At 39.7% G+C, this 19289-nt stretch overlaps 1 long non-coding RNA gene across 1 annotated transcript; it reads right to left on the bottom strand.

Annotated features, from left to right (window-relative positions):
* Positions 1-348: 348 nt before the first annotated feature.
* LOC142519225 (uncharacterized) lies at positions 349-1913 on the bottom strand. Its single transcript, XR_012813727.1, has 3 exons — positions 1730-1913; positions 710-782; positions 349-611 (listed from the first exon to the last, which is right to left on the bottom strand). It is a non-coding gene; the product is annotated as an uncharacterized LOC142519225 (long non-coding RNA).
* Between the last annotated feature and the right edge of the window lie 17376 nt (positions 1914-19289).

A 19289-nucleotide genomic window follows, 5' to 3' on the forward strand; every position in this document is an offset into this window, starting at 1 on the left:
TATGCATCGACTTCCGAGACTTGAACTGTGCAACTACCAAAGATGTGTATGTAATCACTACAACAAAAATTACGTTTCGCAGCGCGCATATGCCCTTTCTGCGGCGCACATCGCACGCTACACAACTGCAAGCTGTTGAAAGTTCAAGATTATCAGCGGCGTGCGGGGGCGCGCACGCTGTTAATACTATTATCTGCGGCATGCATACGCATGCCGTTAATATTATTATCTGCAGCGTGCGCGCGCGGATACCGTTATCCGTGGCGCGCATACGCACGCCATTAATTCTATCATCTACGGCGTGCACATGCGTGCCGCGGATACTCTTATACTCTTATTATACCATCTAATGTATAAGGAACAAATTCTTTTATCATGCAACCTAGGAAAGAAGCATACTTCACTGAATTATCTCCAACCGGCTGTCCAAACTCATTACGCTCCGGCTCTTTACACTTGTCTTGGCCACTAACCATTTTCAACTTTGATGCACCCCGTCCTTTCTTCTTATCTGTTTTCTCATCATCAATTGGTTCTTTACCATGCAAATCATGTGATGAATTAGCTGAATTGTTAGAATCCATTCTCAATAACCTATTAGATAAATTTTCCTGTAAAATGGAAAAAGATACATTGTAAAATGGAAAAAAAAATACATTGAAATATACTAGTGTGCTTTAGTAAAATAAAACAAAATTTAATGTCTCACCTGAATTTAATCTACAGATCCTTTGCTACGTTTTTTGACCATTTTGCTCATCTTTTGAATGTTATTTAATGACCTGATAAACATGTAATATGACATGATGCATCACTGAAAATAAACAAGCAAACAAATATATTTAAACACTAAATAAATAGTTACGTAACTTTAGAAAAACATGTATAAATAAAAATAAATAACTATAAAATTTATTGCTGAAAATTTCAGTCATGTCTCAGTCACATCGATTCCCTCATACTCATTCCTTGAATACGGTTCTTTCTCAGTATTGTTAATCTCAAGTAGGGAAACATCAAGAGGTGTTGATTACGTATAAGCATCTTCTTCAAGCACATTCATGTTATGAATACCCCGAGGCGGCGCTTTTAGCAACACATACCAATTTGTTTCATCATTGTTCCTGGAATAAAATACTTGCTTTGCTTGTGATGCTAAAATGAAAGGATCACTTTCAAAAGTTTTTAGTCCTTGGTATAAGTTGACCATGGTAAAACCATCTTCAATTTTGATACCAGTTCCAAGATTGGCCCAATCACACTTAAAAACCGGCACTTTGAAAGAATAGTAGTCTAGCAAAACAATATCTCGTGTAACCCCATAGTATGATTGTCTTACTACTGTATGTGAATTGTCATTAGCATTAGATTGACAAACAGTATTAGCTTCGATTGAAACGCCACTATTTTGTGTCGACCTTCCAACATCAATTGTGTGGAACCGATGTCCATTTACAATATATCCCGTATAAAATTTAACATGATTTCTTGGGCCATGTGATAGCAATTGAATTCGGTCTGAAGAATTAACATGATCCTGTTTTGATAGCCATTCAGCAAATGCTTTCATATGTTGCTTTTGTAACAATGTTTCATTACTTAAGAAACGGTGAGCTGTTTGTTTAAGCTCATCAATGTGCATCCTAATTATAATCATTGAATTAAGATGTTAGAATACACAACATATGTAATACATCAAGACTAACAGTATGAAACTAACTACACTCACTGTAACTAAGGTTCAACTTCTGCAGTATTGAACAACACATATCGATGTGCAGCTTGTAACACGTGATCCTCTAAAATCTTTTCTTTCCCTTTAGAAATTGGCCGACCTTCTAATAATCCATCTTCCAAATCATCGTTCCTATTGGAACGAACACCAATACTTGAAGCATTTTTTATATAAGCACTACAAAATGCCTTTCGTTCTTCTGCGAGGTACATTCAGCTATACAACTTTCTAGTCTTGCCCGGTTCTTCACATACCCTTTTAGTATTTCATAAATCTAAATCACAAAGCAAAATTCACATGAAAGAAGTGTTGATAGAAAAATATAAAATTTATCAAAAAGATTAATGATTACTTAATAACTTTCAAATTGATACATCCAACGGAATTGGACCGACCCACACAAGCGAGCCTCTCTTGCTAAATGAATTGTCAAGTGAACCGAGATGGTAAAGAAAGCGGGTGGAAAATACCTTTCCAACATGCATAGAAATTCAGCAATATTCTCCTCGAGTTGTTCTAAACGGTTCCTGTCTAATACTCTTTGACATAATTCATTGTAAAATGCACCCAATAGTTGTGTGGACCTTTCGGTAGAAGATCTCTCAATGCTACTGATAGCAATTGTTGCATCAGAACATGACAATCATGAGATTTCAGCCCAATAAGCTTACGCTCTTCTACAGAAACACAATTACCAATATTTGAGCTATATCCATCGGGTAACTTTATTTTCTTCGACCTAGAGCAAAATGCATCCATTTCTTTTTTAGACAGTGTGTATGGGGGCAGCAGGTAAATGATATTTATTTTCTCATTTTTCTCGAGGATGTAATTCTTGTCTAATTTTTAAGTGTACCAAATCTTTGCGAGCATTCACACCATCTTTGGATTTTTTTCTTCAGGTTTAACAATGTGCCTATGATATTCTCGCAGACATTCTTTTCAACATGCATCACATCTAAGTTATGACGTAGCAGGCAGGAGGCCCTAAAGATAACCACAAACAAATTTCATAGTGTCAGTTCAGTATATTTCTAACAATTTAGGAACGAAAAATAAAAAAATTTGCAAAAGCTAATGAATAGAGTGAAAATTAAATTACACTTCAATATGGCAAATCGAAAAAAATTGACTTTTTCTTCCAGCTTTGAACTGGTTTTTGTACCTTTTTTGAACTATCTTGCTTCTTCCTATTTTTCCTCTAACTGTTGATAGCCTCACCCTTTTTCTTTTTACCCCCGTCATTTTCAATATCTTTCAATGCATCGTTAATTTCTATCTCATTCAAAGGTCTAGGTTTCCCTTTACTCTCTTTTTTCCCATTAAACCACTTCTTTTTCTGACGAAATGGATGATTAGGAGCAAGAAATCTTCTGTGTCCTAAGTATGAAAACTTTCTACTATACTTAAGCCACATAGAACATATGTCTTCACCACATATTGGGCAACCGAGTTTCCCTTTTTGTGGTACATCCAGCTAGGTTTCCATAAGCTGGAAAATCATTGATTCTCCACATCAAAATAGCCTTCAGATTTAACATTGACTTGCTAAATGCATCATACGCCCCCACACCGGTGTCCCACAACTCCTTCAAATCCTCCACAAGCGGTTCCAAGTATACATCTATATCATTTCCCGATTTCTTCGGACCTAGAATCAGTAATGTCAGCATAAAATTTTCCTTTGTCCTGCACAACAATGGAGAAAGGTTACAATTGACCAAATAACTGGCCAACAACTATATCTGGAACTAAGGTCACCAAAAGGGTTTAATCCATCTGTTGCAAGACCAAGGCAGAGATTTCTAGGATCTGATGCAAAATCAGGCCATTTATGATCTATTTTATCCCAAGCTACTGAATCAACTGGATGACGCATCATATGATCTTGACTTTTGTGTTTGGAGTGCCAAATCAACTGTTCAGCCTTTTCTTTTGATTTAAACATCCTTTTCAGTTTTGGTATCACTGGAAAATACCTTAGGACCTTTTCAGGAACTCCTTTATAAACTTTGGTGGTGACTTTGTCTATCTTCCATCTTGAGGATCCACCCTTTGGACACGAGTCCAGATCTTGAAGCTCCTTTCTAAATAGACAACAATCATTTGGGCAAGCATGAATCTTCTCATATCCTAAATCAAATGGTTTCAACAACTTTCTCATCGTGTAAATAGTTTTTGGAAGTGTGTTGTTTTCGGAAGGACGTCACCTAAAATCTTAAGGAGCTTATTGAAACTATTGTCTGTGTGACCATTAGTAGGCTTGTAATTGTATAGTGTGACGACTGCCGACAACTTTGTGTAAGATGTACAACCAGGGAAGAGATGAGTTTCCACATCTTTTAATAAATCATCAAACTCATAATCCTTTGCCTCATATATAGTGTGTCCAACCTCTTCTTCCGGCAAAAAAACATCCTTATATAAGTGATATGCCTCTCTACTTTCATCCTCTTTCTGAACTCCTACTGAACTACCTTCAGCTTCAGATTGTGAGTTATAAGTTTCACCATGGAAGATCCAAATAGTGTAAGAAGGATCGAACCTCTTAATAATTAAGTGGTCGTAAACTTGGTCAAATTTCATATACTTATTATTTTTACAACGCTTGCAAGGACATAAGATTACTTCACGTCTTTTTGCATAGTTCCTAGCTTGTGCTATAAACTTTTTTTACCCCTTATTCATACTCGGGTACAAGCCTAGAAGACAGATGCATCCATTCCTTATCCATCTCGTGAACAAACCTTTTTCCTTTGTATGAAATAATTATGAGATTTTATCAATACACACACACACATATACACGATGATAATTTAATTTATGTGATGTAATTACTTAGGTGTCAGATGTTATCCCAACTTTTATTTCCCAAAATATTCCCAATATTTTTTTAAGAGAACACCACATAATAAATAAAAAAACTTAAATACAAAAAACTTATTCATACATCATTATATTTAAACAAATAAAAATCATATATAAAAATAAGATAACCTAAATTTTACTTATATTTTTTATCGTCTATAATAGAAAAAAGAACGAACGACATATCATTGCGTGTTATTCATAGAAGTGGTATGCTAATTGACCATAGATCAATTCTCTTTTTGATTTGGGAGTATTGATCACATATCAATACTCATTTAGTTGTGAACTGTTTTTTAAAAGTTCATATAAATATATTTTATATATATATTCATTTGATTTTTTAGAATATATTTGATAATATTATCTGTCGCACCCTTATTCTATACTTAGCATAAGTACCATAATCAAAATAAGGTTTTAATGATATAACTATAGTATGAAGCAAATCAAACAAGAGGCATCATTTTGACGGTTTATAAAAATTTTGGCATGATGTCTCTATATTTTGTATACACCAAAAACTCAAACAATACTATTTATACACACTTATAAACATATTCTCATATACAAACATACTTTGTATCATCATACATAACATGGAACTTGTTTCAAACCCTGACAAAAAATTTACTACAGTACATATGCGGAAGCTATACAATAACATGTTCTGGTTCTTGTCGAGGTAAGGCACGTCACAAGCTTCCATTGGCGAACCGGCATCCTACGTCTCTTCACTACCTGATCCTGTAATACATGAGCTACGTGAGTTTATAAATCTCAATAAGTTGGCACTTGTACGTATCAATATGCGTCGACGGAACTTACATTTCAAGTCGTACAACAATGAATCTTTAAACCATGTCATACCATAGCATATGCGCAACTTTCCAGGCGCATATGTGCGGCTCGTTCTGCCCACCCGGCGCATATGCGCGAGTTCTGGCGCATATGCGTGCCACATTCTGCCGAAAAACTCATTTTTAGCTTCCGAATTATCAAAAGTGGTCAACACGAAAGTTATAGGCCTATGTGTTTTATTGCATCTCCAATTGGCCTCATATCATTTGAAGGTCTGAGTAAAAAGTTATGCTCATTCTCCCAACATGTGTCAGTGCAGAAACAACGATACACACGACACACTTCGGGCCACTTTTGGCGCGTCTTCCCTAATGATTTGAACAAAACTCAAAACATGAAAGGTGTAGCATTATATCTTAACTTTCTAATGGTCATAGCCTCACATAATTTGGATGCATATTCTAATCATTATGCTAAAACCCTTCAAAACTACCACAATTTCATCTCATTTCCTATCAACTTCATTACACTACTTCTACCTACACATCTTACTATCACTATTTATACACATATTGATTCTCACTACACCATGGATAATATAAAAATCATGTTTCAATCTCAATATTGATACCTCAATCAATATGTAAAACATAATGAGCTAAATAACTATCTAATAATGACATAAACGTATTATTATCATTTGTACGAGTAACCGGGCATTACAATTCTCCCCTCCTTCAAAGAATTTCATCCTCGAAATTTGACGTACCATATAGTTCAGGATATCTCTGTTGAATCTCGTCTTCTTGCTCCCAAGTTGCTTCTTCAATTGCATGATTTCGCCATAATAGTTTCACCAAGGGTATTTCCTTGCCTCGTAACACTTTTGATTTCCTGTCGAGGATTTGGACCGGTCGTTCTTCATATGAGAGATTCGATGTGAGCTCCAACGGTTGGTAAAGAAGAACGTGGGAAGGATTGGCCAAATACTTTCGTAGCAAGGAAACGTTAAAAACATTATGAACGTTTGATAAACTCGGTGGTAGTGTAACTCGGTAGGCTCTGTCTCCTATTATTTCTAAGATTTCAAATGGACCGATATATCTTGAACTCAATTTCCCTTTCTTAACAAAACGCAAAATGCCCTTCAATGGTGATATTTTTACAAATACATGGTCACCGACCTGAAATTCCAATCGACGACATCGCACATCAGCATAGCTTCTCTGTCGACTTTGGGCAGTGTTCATTCTCTCTCTAATCTGGATTACCAATTCGGCTGTCTGTTGAACCAATTCAGGGCCTAATAACTTTCTTTCTCCTACTTCATCCCAATGTACTGGAGAGCGACATTTTCTACCATATAATGCATTATACGGTGCCATTCCAATGTTTGACTGATAACTATTGTTATATGTAAACTCAGCCAACGGTAGTTTATTGTCCCAACTACCTGGAAAGTCAATAGTAAAGGCCCTCAACATATCTTCTAAGATCTGATTCATTCGTTCTGATTGTCCATCAGTTCAAGGATGGAACGCCATACTAAATGACAATCGAGTTCCCATAGCATGATGTAAACGTTTCCAAAATCCAGACGTAAATATGGATCTCTATCAGATACAATGGACACTGGGATGCCATGAAGTTTCACTATCTCTTTGATGTATTCTTCAGCATATTGATTCATCGTGTATGTTGTCTTCACCGGAAGAAAGTGAGCTGATTTCGTAAGTCGATCCACAATAAGCCATATAGCATTGAACCCTCTTTGTGTTCTTGGCAAACCAAGAATGAAATCCATCGTGATATGTTCCCACTTCCACTCAGGAATGGGTAATGGTTTCAGGAGTCCTGCTGGTCTTTGATGTTCAGTCTTGACTTGTTGACAAGTTAGACATTGTGCAACAAATTGAGCAATGTCCTTTTTCATACCAAGCCACCAAAATAATGGTTTTAAATCTTTGTACATTTTCGTGCCTCCTGGATGGATCGAGTAGGGTGTAGCATGTGCATCTATAAGAATGTCGTTTCTGATTTTGGCACACACAATCTACATCGATATGTCCACATTCCTTCTCCATTCAATTCAAAGTTCAAATTGCTTTTTCTTCATCTCGCTGCCTCAGTTGTTGTAATTCATTGTCTACACTTTGTTCGGCCTTGATTCTATCTGAAAGTGTTGGTCGAACCATGAGAGATGATAATTGGATTGCAGTTCCCTTTGGCATAACATAAATATTTAAATTCTGTAAATTCCATAAGATTTGTTATTGTACTTGCATTGAGGTAATAGAATTGGACTTTCGACTTAACGCATCTGCAACAACATTGGCTTTACCTGGATGATAATTAATTACACAATCATAATCTTTCACCAATTCCAACAAACGTCGTTGTCTCATATTCAGTTTTTTTTGCGTGAATAAATATTTCAAACTCTTGTGGTCCGTGTAAATTTCACACCGTTCACCACACAGATAATGGCGCCATATTTTCAACGGAAATACCACTGCTGCCAGTTCTAAGTCATGTGTGGGATAGTTCTTTTCATATTCTTTCAATTGTCTTGAGGCATAAGCAATGACCTTCTCATGCTGCATTAAAATTGCGCCTAATCCTTGTTTCGAAGCATCAATGTATACCACAAAATCTCCTATCTTTCTGGAATAGCAAGGACTGGTGCTGAAGTCAATTTTATCTTTAACTCTTGGAAATTGTGATCACATGCTTGATTCCATAAAAATTTCACATTCTTTCGTGTTAACGCAGTCAAAGGCATTCTATCTTAGAAAATCCCGCTATAAACTGACGGTAATAACCAGCTAGCCCAAGAAAACTACGTACCTTGGTAACAGTGGTAGGTCGAAAGCCAGTTATTAATAACTTCAATCTTACTTGGGTCCACTGATATGCCTTCTTTTGAAATGATATGACCCAAGAATGATACTTGTTCAAACCAAAATTCACATTTATTCCGTTTTGCCTATAAATATTTATCTTTCAAAGTTTGCAAAACTAATTTCAGATGTCCTCGATGCTCCTATGTAGTTCCTGAGTAGATGAGAATATCATCTATAAACACAATCACGAAATTGTCTAAAAATGACTTGAAAATTCTGTTCATTAAATCCATAAAAGCAGGTGGTGTATTCGTTAGTCCAAATGGCATTACAAGAAATTCATAATGCCCATACCTCGTTTGGAAGGCAGTCTTTGAGATATCATCTGATTTCACTTTTAGTTGATGATAGCCTGATCGTAAATCAATCTTCGAAAAGATGGCAGCTCCTTGTAATTGATCAAACAAATCATCGATTCTGGGGAGTGGATACTTATTTTTGATTGTCACTTTGTTCAACTCCCGATAATCAATACATAAACGAAGAGTACCGTCTTTCTTCTTCACAAATAAAACAGGTGCACCCCACGGTGAAAAACTCGGTCTAATAAACCCTTTATCAAGTAACTCCTGTAACTGTTCTTTCAATTCTTTCATTTCTGTAGGAGCTAATCGATAAGGAGCTTTTGAGATCGGCTGAGTTCCTGTCACAATATCAATCACAAATTCGATCTCTCTATCAGGGGGTGTGGGGATCCGGGCTCTAACTCAATTCTTTTCGGGATTAATCGGATCCTCGTTCAAAAGTACGGGTCAAAATTTTGCTTTTAACGTTAAATCAAATGTTTACAACTCAAGCACAATATAATTCTATATTCATTTCATTACAACAAACATAATATACATGCCTCGTTTTATTCATATCCTACAAACCAGTATTTATGTACAGTACATGTCAAAATTACAACTACTAGTTCCTTTGCTACGCCCGTGATCACCACGCTATGTCCATCTCTCATCTCTGTCGCGACCCAGATCCTGCCCCACCTTTTGTTATGCACACATACAGACATAACAACAGCCGGAAACTCCGGTGAGAACAAATCCCAGTATAAAACATGTATGCATGCTAATACATAATCATAACTCATGCATGAAAGCAATAACAATGGGTTCCATAGTCTATGAAACCAATCTATATGAGCATGCAATTCAAATCAAATCATGTCTTGACTCGACTCGACTCTACTCTAGGGATCCCGGTGTGAATAAGACGTCACTGTCTGTCACCAACCCTCCCAATCGGGGTAACTGTAGGTCTTATTCTTAGACTTCGGTCATGTCTGTATCGAATGTCTACAATCGGATTGAATCTGATCCGAAGCGTCGATACCACCGAACGTCTAGTTTAGCAAGTCTGCTAATGACTCTCCTATCTCAAAGCTTGAATATAAATCTATAAACAAGACATAATCATAATCAAGTGTAAATAACAAATCTAGTATGTGATTTAGGGAAACTCCAACCAAGTCTGATTCGAGTCGTATCTCCCGAATTCACATGAATTATACCTTTCGTCGCACAATCTCTGTCGATGACGAAGTCTCGATGTCAAAGTTGCCAATACAAATCTGAAATGGCATCATCAAGGTACATTCTATCAAGCTCTAGTACACTTTAATACACATAGGAATCAATATTACATTTCAATGCATTTCGACGGCATAACGGCGGATTCTCGATATACCGATCAACTTAAACAATAAGAATTTCAACCTATATCAACAAACCATAATCCTCAACTCATAACTAACATAATATACTCGTTAGCATCTCAAAATCTGCAGAAATCGGAATAAGTATATGCTGGAAATTGAGAACAATCACATACGATATCATTTCTTCAATCCGTTTACGTTTCTACGATGTACAAAATCTCCAGAACATATATCTCTGCTCAAATCATCATTCCTCCAACATATAAATTTCGAAACATGCTGGAAATGAACAATACTTACATCCCTTTGTAGCACTTGATGAGAGGAGCGATAATTTATGTTTGGATTGAAGTTGGGATGGTTAAATCTTGCACAAGCTAGCTTTGGAGATGAAAGAGCCTTACCTTTCCTCTCACTCTCTCCCTCGATTCCTGACTGATCGAATTGCTGAAATGAAGACTCAGCACAATTATATATATATATATGCCATGTGTCTTCATAGAATTCAAAGGTGGATTTCTCGCATGCAGCACCGCGGGTGCGGTCACTCTTCACCGCGGGTGCGCTGTGCCCACGGCATGCCTTTCATTTTCTGAAATTCGACGACCGCGGGTGCGGTACATATAAGACGACGGGTGCGGTGACATTACCGCGGTTGCGGTTACGTTTGCACCGCGGGTGCGGTGTCATTTCTGTAATTAATTCCCAACTCTCTGTCCATCAACCGCGGGTGCACTCTGTCTTGGACCGCGGGTGCGGTGACCCTACTTTAAAATGACCAATTTTCTGTCCATGCAACGCGGGTGCGGCATCAGAAGGGGCGCGGGTGCGGTCTCTTTCTTCAAGCAACACTTCATCTTTTCATTTTATGCACATACAATCTAGGGCATTACATTTCTCCCCCTCTTAGATATTAGTTCGTCTTCGAACGTGAAATCAATTAATCAAAGTATATACAAACAGCAGTAAAATCAAAAGCTGAATGAATACTCACATCATGAGAATAACTCGGGATATCTCTGTCTCATATCTGCTTCTGTCTCCCAAGTTGCTTCCTCGGTGCCTTGACGACTCCACTGGACTTTCACTAGTGGAATAGTCTTCGTTCTGAGCTGTTTCTCTTTCCGATCAAGAATCTGTATCGGTTGTTCGACATAACTCAACGTCTGATCTAGCTCAGCTTCGTCAGGCTGAATGACATGAGAATAATCTGGCATGTATCTACGCAGCATTGATACATGAAAAACATCATGTATCCCGGATAGAGAAGGAGGAAGAGCCAGTCGATATGCTCGATTGCCAATCTTCTCAAGAATCTCGTATGGACCGATGTATCTAGGAGACAATTTCCCACGCTTGCCAAATCTGACAATGCCTCTGAAGGGAGAAATCTTCAAGAATACTCTGTCCCCTTTTTCAAATACAAGCGGTCTACGTCTGATATTGGCATATTTGGCTTGTCTATCCTGTGCTGTTTTCATTCTCTTCTGGATTATCTTCACCTTCTCAGTCATTTCACGAATCATATCAGGCCCAAGTTCTGGTACCTCAGATATATCATCCCAGTACAACGGAGATCTGAACTTCTTGCCATACAATGCTTCAAACGGTGCCATCTCTATGCTCGTTTGATAGCTGTTGTTGTACGAGAATTCACATAACGGTAGTGAATCTTGCCAACTAGTGCCAAAGTCTAGCACTACAGCTCTCAACATATCCTCTAAAGTCTGGATAGTCCGCTCTGACTGTCCATCTGTCTGGGGATGATAAGCAGTGCTCAGGTGCAATGTCGTACCTAAAGCCTGCTGCAGACTGTGCCAAAAGTGAGAATTGAATCGTGGATCACGATCTGATACGATAGACTTCGGCACACCATGTAATCTGACTACCTCTCGGACATAAATCTCAGCCATCTGATCATGTCTGTACGTCATTCTGTACGGAATAAAACACGCTGATTTGGTCAATCTGTCAATAATGACCCAAATCGCGTCACAGCCCCGGGATGATCGAGGTAACTTGGTCACGAAATCCATGGAAATGTGATCCCATTTCCATTCAGGAATAGACAAACTCTGAAGTAAACCTCCGGGCTTCTTTCTTTCGGCCTTCACCTGTTGGCAATTTAAGCACTTAGACACATATTCGGCAATATCTGATTTCATCTGTTTCCCCCAGAATTGTGTCTTCAAATCGTTGTACATTTTCCTGCCACCAGGATGAATACTAAACCGACTACAGTGCGCTTCTGACATAATCTGTTGTTTCAATTCCGATACATCTGGCACTACAAGACGGTCATTTACGTACAGAACAAACTCACATACCTGATATTCAGACTGATGTCCTGATCTGACCATCTGAATTGATTGCTGTATATTCTGATATGTTCTTTGTGCCTCTTTAATCCTCATAATCAAATCTGGCTCAACTTGAATCGAAGCAAGTCTCAGCGGTCTACTATCTGTGTCAAATGCTAAACCAGACAAACAACAATCTTCAACTAAATTCGAAACACCTATCGTCGATAAGGATAGGGCACAAACCTTTCGACTCAAGGCATCTGCTGCTGCATTTGACTTCCCTGGATAGTACTTGATCTCGCAATCAAAATCTTTCAGTAAATCAAGCCATCTACGCTGCCTCATGTTCAACTCTGACTGAGAAAACAGATACTTCAAGCTTTTATGGTCAGAGTAATCTCAAATTCCTCACCATAAAGATAATGACGCCAAATCTTCAATGCAAAAACAATAGCCGCTAATTCAAGATCATGAATGGGGTATCGAATCTCGTGTGGCTTCAGCTGTCTAGAGGCATATGCGATCACATGACCTCGCTGCATAAGAACACACCCCAGCCCTCTGTGAGATGCATCACAATATACAACGAAATCGCCAGTACCTGAAGGAATCATCAAGACAGGTGCACTGGTTAGCCTCTTCTTCAACTCTAGGAAACTGGATTCACAATCTTCAGACCACACAAACGGCGCATTTTTCTGTGTCAACTGGGTAATCGGCTTCGCAATACTGGAGAAATCTTTGATGAAGCGTCTATAGTACCCTGCTAGACCCATGAAACTGCGTATGTCAGGCACCGAAGTCGGTCTCGGCCAACTGGTCACAGCTTCAACTTTACTCGGATCCACAGAAATACCATCTCCAGATATGATATGACCCAAGAAGACAACCTGTCTCAGCCAAAACTCACACTTTGACAGTTTAGCATACAATCTTTCATTTCTCAATGTTTGCAACACAATGCTCAAACGATTAGCATGCTCATCCAAATTCTTGGAATACACCAAAATATCATCAATAAAAACAATCACAAACTCATCTAAATATCTCTGAAAGACGCGATTCATCAGCCCCATAAACACTGCTGGAGCATTCGTTAAACCAAAAGGCATGACAATAAATTCATAATGTCCATACCTGATTCGAAATGCTGTCTTTGGTATATCAATATCTCGTACTCGCAGCTGGTGATATCCAGATCTCAGATCGATCTTGGAATAGATAGATGATCCCTGCAACTGATCAAATAAGTCGTCGATACAAGGCAAAAGATATTTGTTCTTTATCGTTGCTTTGTTCAGTTGCCTGTAATCTATACACAATCTCATAGAACCGTCTTTCTTTCGCACAAATAGCACTGGAGCACCCCAAGGAGATACACTAGGTCTGATATATCCCTTGGCTAGAAGATCTTCTAATTGTGCTTTCAATTCTTTCAATTCTATTGGCGCCATCCTATATGGAGCTCTCGAAATAGGAACGGTACCTGGAATAAGATCAATACTGAAATCTACCTCTCGGACTGAAGGTAACCCTTGGATCTCATCTGGAAATACATCTGCAAACTCCCGTACTACGGGCAAATCTGCCAATGCCGGGCTTGATTTCTGTAGATCTACAGAATAAATAAGGAACCCCTCTGCTCCTTTCTGCAGCAATCTACTCATAGTCAAAGCAGACACTAAGGGAATCTGAGATCTGGAACTCTTACCGTAGAATTTCCACTCCTCTGTCATTTCAGATTTGAATCTGACAATCTTGTGAAAACAGTCTACGGTGGCTCTGTACTTAGTCAACATGTCAATCTCGACAATACAATCAAAATCAGCCAACCCAAGAACAATGCAATCTAAGTCAATCTCATGACCCTCGAATTGTAATATACAATTTCTAACTGTAGTCACAGATATCAGACCATTTCCCAACGGAGAAGAAATAGACACTACAGTGGACAATGACTCGACAAGCAATACATGTGTCAATGCAAAACGTTCTGATATGAATGTATGTGATGCACCTGTATCTATCAATACATATGCAGGATACCCGCAAAGAAAATAGTTATGTAGCACCCGTAAATCAGTAGACGTATAAGCCATGCATAATTCTAGATTTTTAAATTTAATTGACTTCATTGCATGATTATTTTAAATGCATTTGTTTGAAGTTAATTATTTTATTATTTCAGTTCAGTAGTTTGATTTTTAGCATTTCAGTTATTTCAGTGAGGCCGGACCGGAGTTGGAGTTTTGAGATAGAATTTAAGATTCGAGAAATATTTCCAGAAGTTAATTTAGCTAGCAACCAAGTTCATTTAAGTTAGAAAGGGAGGTTTGAGGATTTAATTTAATTATTTGAGGTGATTAAGAAATGAACTCATTTAAGTTATTTAATTAAGGGGTTAGCTCACTAAAATTATTTAAAGGATTAGTAAGGCTTTCAAGGATTATTAGTTGACTAGATAATCAACATTTCCCTTTATTTTATCATGCATTTTTCGGCCACCCTTAGTGCTAGAAGATTCATTTTCCAACTCATCAACTTTGACCAATTCTTTGCATGTAATTAGTAGGATAATTCTAGGATTTTTGGGAGCACAATTTAATTAAATAAATGGACATATCTTAGACTAGAAAATAAGCAAAATTTCGGCCACTACCTCCTAGAAGCATCCACCAACTCATTTGATATCAATTCAAAATTTAAAATTCAAAGGGGAGTGGACTTGGTCTTGATTCTTCCTTATATTGTGCACCCTTCTCCTCACCCCTCATAACCATTTTTCCCCCCCTCTCCTTTTCGAAAATTCAGAGTGAATTCACACTCATTTTCAGTAGAAAAATCGTGAGGTACCTAGCCAAAAAGAAGAGAGAAAAATCGAGAGCAAGGTAAGGTAGAAAAGAGAAGCGCTCCACCTCCTCCGTGCCGCGTCGTCGTCGTTTCGTTCGTTTTCTTTCGAAACGAAACCAGGCATGTCTAGATTTCTTTCAAACCTCAATCAAGTCATATTATCATTTATTTTTCAGTACATGATCATGTTTATTCAAGTAAAAATCGAGATCCAAGTCAAAACATTTTGAAACCACACATGCAGAATTTTCGATTTCCTTGGCAAGCTTCACGATTTCTTTTGGTTTGTGAGTTTCAGGTATTGGATCGACTCCAGGCTCCCAAGGCGGCTTATATACATGTAGTAGAATGCATTAGGACCATGTTGGTCCATTCAAACCAGCTCCATGCTTGCTGGAAATTCAGAATGACAGCAAGTCCCCATAGGTGCAGAAAATGTTGTTCGAAAATTCAGTTTTTTGTCATGGAGGAAGGATCTGATCTTGGCTGCCCCAAGGGCCTATAGCCATGGTTGGATCACTTCCCTAGCATGTCTAAGACGTGACTAAGTTGCCCTTTTGGTGGCTTGGTCCATGGTTCATCGGTTTTTAATAAAAACATCACAACAGCCCCTATACCCCTTCGGCTACTTCGGTTGGACAGCTTTTGGTTTCGGTTTGTGTTTGCTTGGTGTGGATCTTGGTTGGCCTATGGCCCTTAGCCATGGTTCATATCCAGCTCCTAGATGTCTAGATCGTGCCATGGTCAATCAAATGGCCATTGGAACGACACGAGACATCGATCATAGCATAAACACTACACACGCATGCACGTTGCTCTCGGTTGGACCCTTCGGTTGAGTTATGGTGTGATGCGGATTGTGGCTGGCCTAGGGCCCTTAGCCATGGTTCAAATCATTCCTTGGGATGTTGGTAAGAGTCTCTGGTCGGTGGTTCACGCCCCTAATGGCCGATAGCCTCGAAACCAACGCAAGTCTTGTAGTTGCGCAGCTGCTGGAAATTACAGCAAGTTGCTGTGTCGTTTAGAAGGCTCGTTTGAGTTCTTGGTTGGCTTTTAGCCCATGGCCTTGGACTGGACAGTGCCTCATTGAGTTAGGAAGGTCATGTTTTTGACCGTTTGTCATTTGGATCATTTTTGAGGTCGTACGAGAATTTACGGTGCAATGTGCCAAATTGACTCTCGAAAGAGCGTTTCGTGTTTTGGCCTCCATTCCACCTAGATTTCGACCCTATCATTTTAGGAGCATTATTTTATGATTTTTCAGCGTATTTTAATCATGACTATACGTCGGTTCAATGTCGGTTCAGGTTGGCTCGGAGTCATGATTAAATGCGAAGTCATTAGGCGTCATAGTCGCATCTTTTGAACGTAAATTGCATAGTTGGTCAAGTTTAAGCTATTGCATATTTTTCATGGCACAGTTAGGTTGCAGCGAGCCTGGGAACGATCCAATCCAATCCAGTTGGTAAAATTACAGGAATTTTCATTATGCCAGTTAATTATTTTACGTGCATTAAATAGAAAATGATTATTTTTGAGATTTATGCGATATGGCTTGTGGTTCATTCACTATGTGGGAGTGTTATTTTATACGGTCGCCAGTGACCGATCAGTTCAGTATGGTACCACCCGGTCGCCAGTGACCGGCCAGCTCAGTTCAGTTTCAGCCTCCCCGGTAGCCAGTTACCGATCAGTTCAGCTTAGTGCAGTGGCCACAGGCGTAAAACATAATCTCAACAGAAAATTTTACCAGATATTTCAGTACAGGCTCCAAGGAGCCAATATTTTTACAGTGATTTCCAGTTCAGTTATGCACGTATTATAATTGCTCAGTACAGATTATTTTCAGTATGCCTCAGGACAGGATATGTTAACTCATGCATATTTTAATTCCGATTTTTTACTCGTTAGATGCGATTTATGCATGCTGAGTCTTTAGGCTCACTAGACTTGATTGTTGTAGGTACTGATGAGGCCAGGGCCGAGGGCGGGGACCAGTGAGCCAGCTTAGGTCGGCAGTAGTGGCACCCGAGGACCTCAGAGCAGCAGTTGTTATTTTTTTTTTTCGCAAACAATTTTATCAGTCGTTGGATATTTTTTTTAAATCGTTGTTGTTGGCAAAACTTTAATTTTCTTCCGCTGCAATATTTTGAAATATTGAACTTGATTCACCAGTGATTTTATGAATGAGGCCATTTAAGTTCTTTTAAAAAGAAAATTTTTAATTTTCCGCAAATTTTCAAGAAAGGAGTTTTAGGCCCCTCACAGTTGGTATCAGAGCGGTGGTTCTGTATAGGGTTTCACTACTACTGACCGCGAGAAGCTCACAAAGCCACGCCTTTGGTCTGTAAGTTTTCAGTTCAGCATTTTGTTCAGCATTTTAGTTAAAGCATGAATTAGTTTGTCAGCATGCTTCCAGATTTTCAGTATTTCAGTGTTCATTTAAAATAAAGTATGGAATTATGCATGTTAGTTACGTATGGGTTATGTTGGAACATTATGCCCCCTAGACGCATTTTAGAGCGCAACAGAGAGGAGGAGCCTCGCCGAGAAGACAGGGAGGAGCGTAGACCAGAGGGAGACCTACCACCTCCTCCACCGCCCCCACCGGACATGAGTGCCCAGATGTTAGCTGGGATGGCACAGTTCTTCGCACAATTTGCGGGGGGCAATGCCGCAGCCGTAGCCGCAGCCGCAGCCAGGCCGACAGGGCCCGAGGCTGTGTATGAGCGATTCATGAAGATGCGCCCGAAGGAATTCTCTGGGGCATCTGACCCCATGGTTGCCGAGGGATGGATCAAATCCCTCGAGGTTATCTTCGATTTTATGGAGCTAGGGGACGCAGACCGAGTCCGATGTGCCACCTACTTGTTCACTGGAGACGCCCGCTTATGGTGGGAAGGAGCTTCGGTAGCCCTGACATTGGCTACACTTTCTTGGACCCGCTTTACGGAGGTTTTCTACTCCAAGTATTTTGCTGAGGAGGTTCGCACCAGGCTGACCACCGAGTTCATGAGTCTGAGACAGGGGGATATGTCGGTTACGGAGTTTATCCGTAAGTTCGAGAGGGGCTGTCACTTTGTGCCCCTGATCGCGAATGATGCCAGAGCCAAGCTGATGCACTTCCTGGTGGGTTTACGGCCGATCTTGCGCCGGGATGTTAGGGTATCTGACCCTGCTACTTATGAGATTGCCGTCTCCAAGGCCTTAGCCGCAGAGCAGGATCTGCGGGATATCGAGAGGGATCTCCAAGGCAAGCGCCCAGTCCAGGCACCGCACCGCCCTCCTCCTCATCAGCATCAGCAGCAGAATAAGAGGCCTTTTCATGGACCGCCCAGGAACCGAGGCCAGCAGCAGCAGCAGCAGCAGCGGGGACGCCCAGCCCCAAGGACTCAGGAGCACCCAGTTTGTCCCAAGTGCTCACGTCGCCATCCTGGAGCATGTATGGCTGGCTCAGGAAAGTGTTTTAAGTGTGGCAGTCCAGACCACATGTTGCTGCAGTGCCCTCAGAGGAATCTGCTTACCCAAGGCAGAGTTTTTGCTCTCCATGCCGCGGAAACCAACCCGGAGACTATGTTGTTGACAGGTACCTTTAAACTTTAAGTTATTCTTCGAATTTCATCATTTTGGGAATCGGGATTTAGATTTTTGAACTTAGAACTGTTATAGGATTGCATGCTCTACTCAGATTTATTTCGGGGAAATTAAGCTAGAGGAACCTAGACCTTTGCATGTCTATAAGTTTAGATCTTGTAGTGGGATTCAACTTAGAGCTCCGCTCTTTCAGGGAGAATTTTTATATCTGGTTCCGCTACCAAGGCCTTGATAGATTCAAGGGCCACTCACTCATTTATTTCGGAGGTCTTTGCAAACTTTCTCAAGATCCAGACCATTGGGCTAGATACAGCCTTTTCAGTAGTGTTGCCGTCAGGCGAGGAGATGGCAGCTACCAATGTTATCCGAGATATAGACCTTGAGCTGCACGGTAATCTTGTTTATGCGGATCTGATCGTGCTACCAATGCCGGAATTTGACATCATCCTAGGGATGGACTGGCTATTGAGGAACAGAGTGTTGATAGACTTCCAGCGAAGATCTGTTCTTGTCTGACCGCCTGGAATGGAGCAGTTCTTATTTGAGCCGGACAGGTACTTTCTTTTACCGCGCATTAT

This window comes from Primulina tabacum, chromosome 11 (assembly GCF_025594145.1).
Source record: "Primulina tabacum isolate GXHZ01 chromosome 11, ASM2559414v2, whole genome shotgun sequence".
NCBI lineage: Eukaryota > Viridiplantae > Streptophyta > Magnoliopsida > Lamiales > Gesneriaceae > Primulina > Primulina tabacum.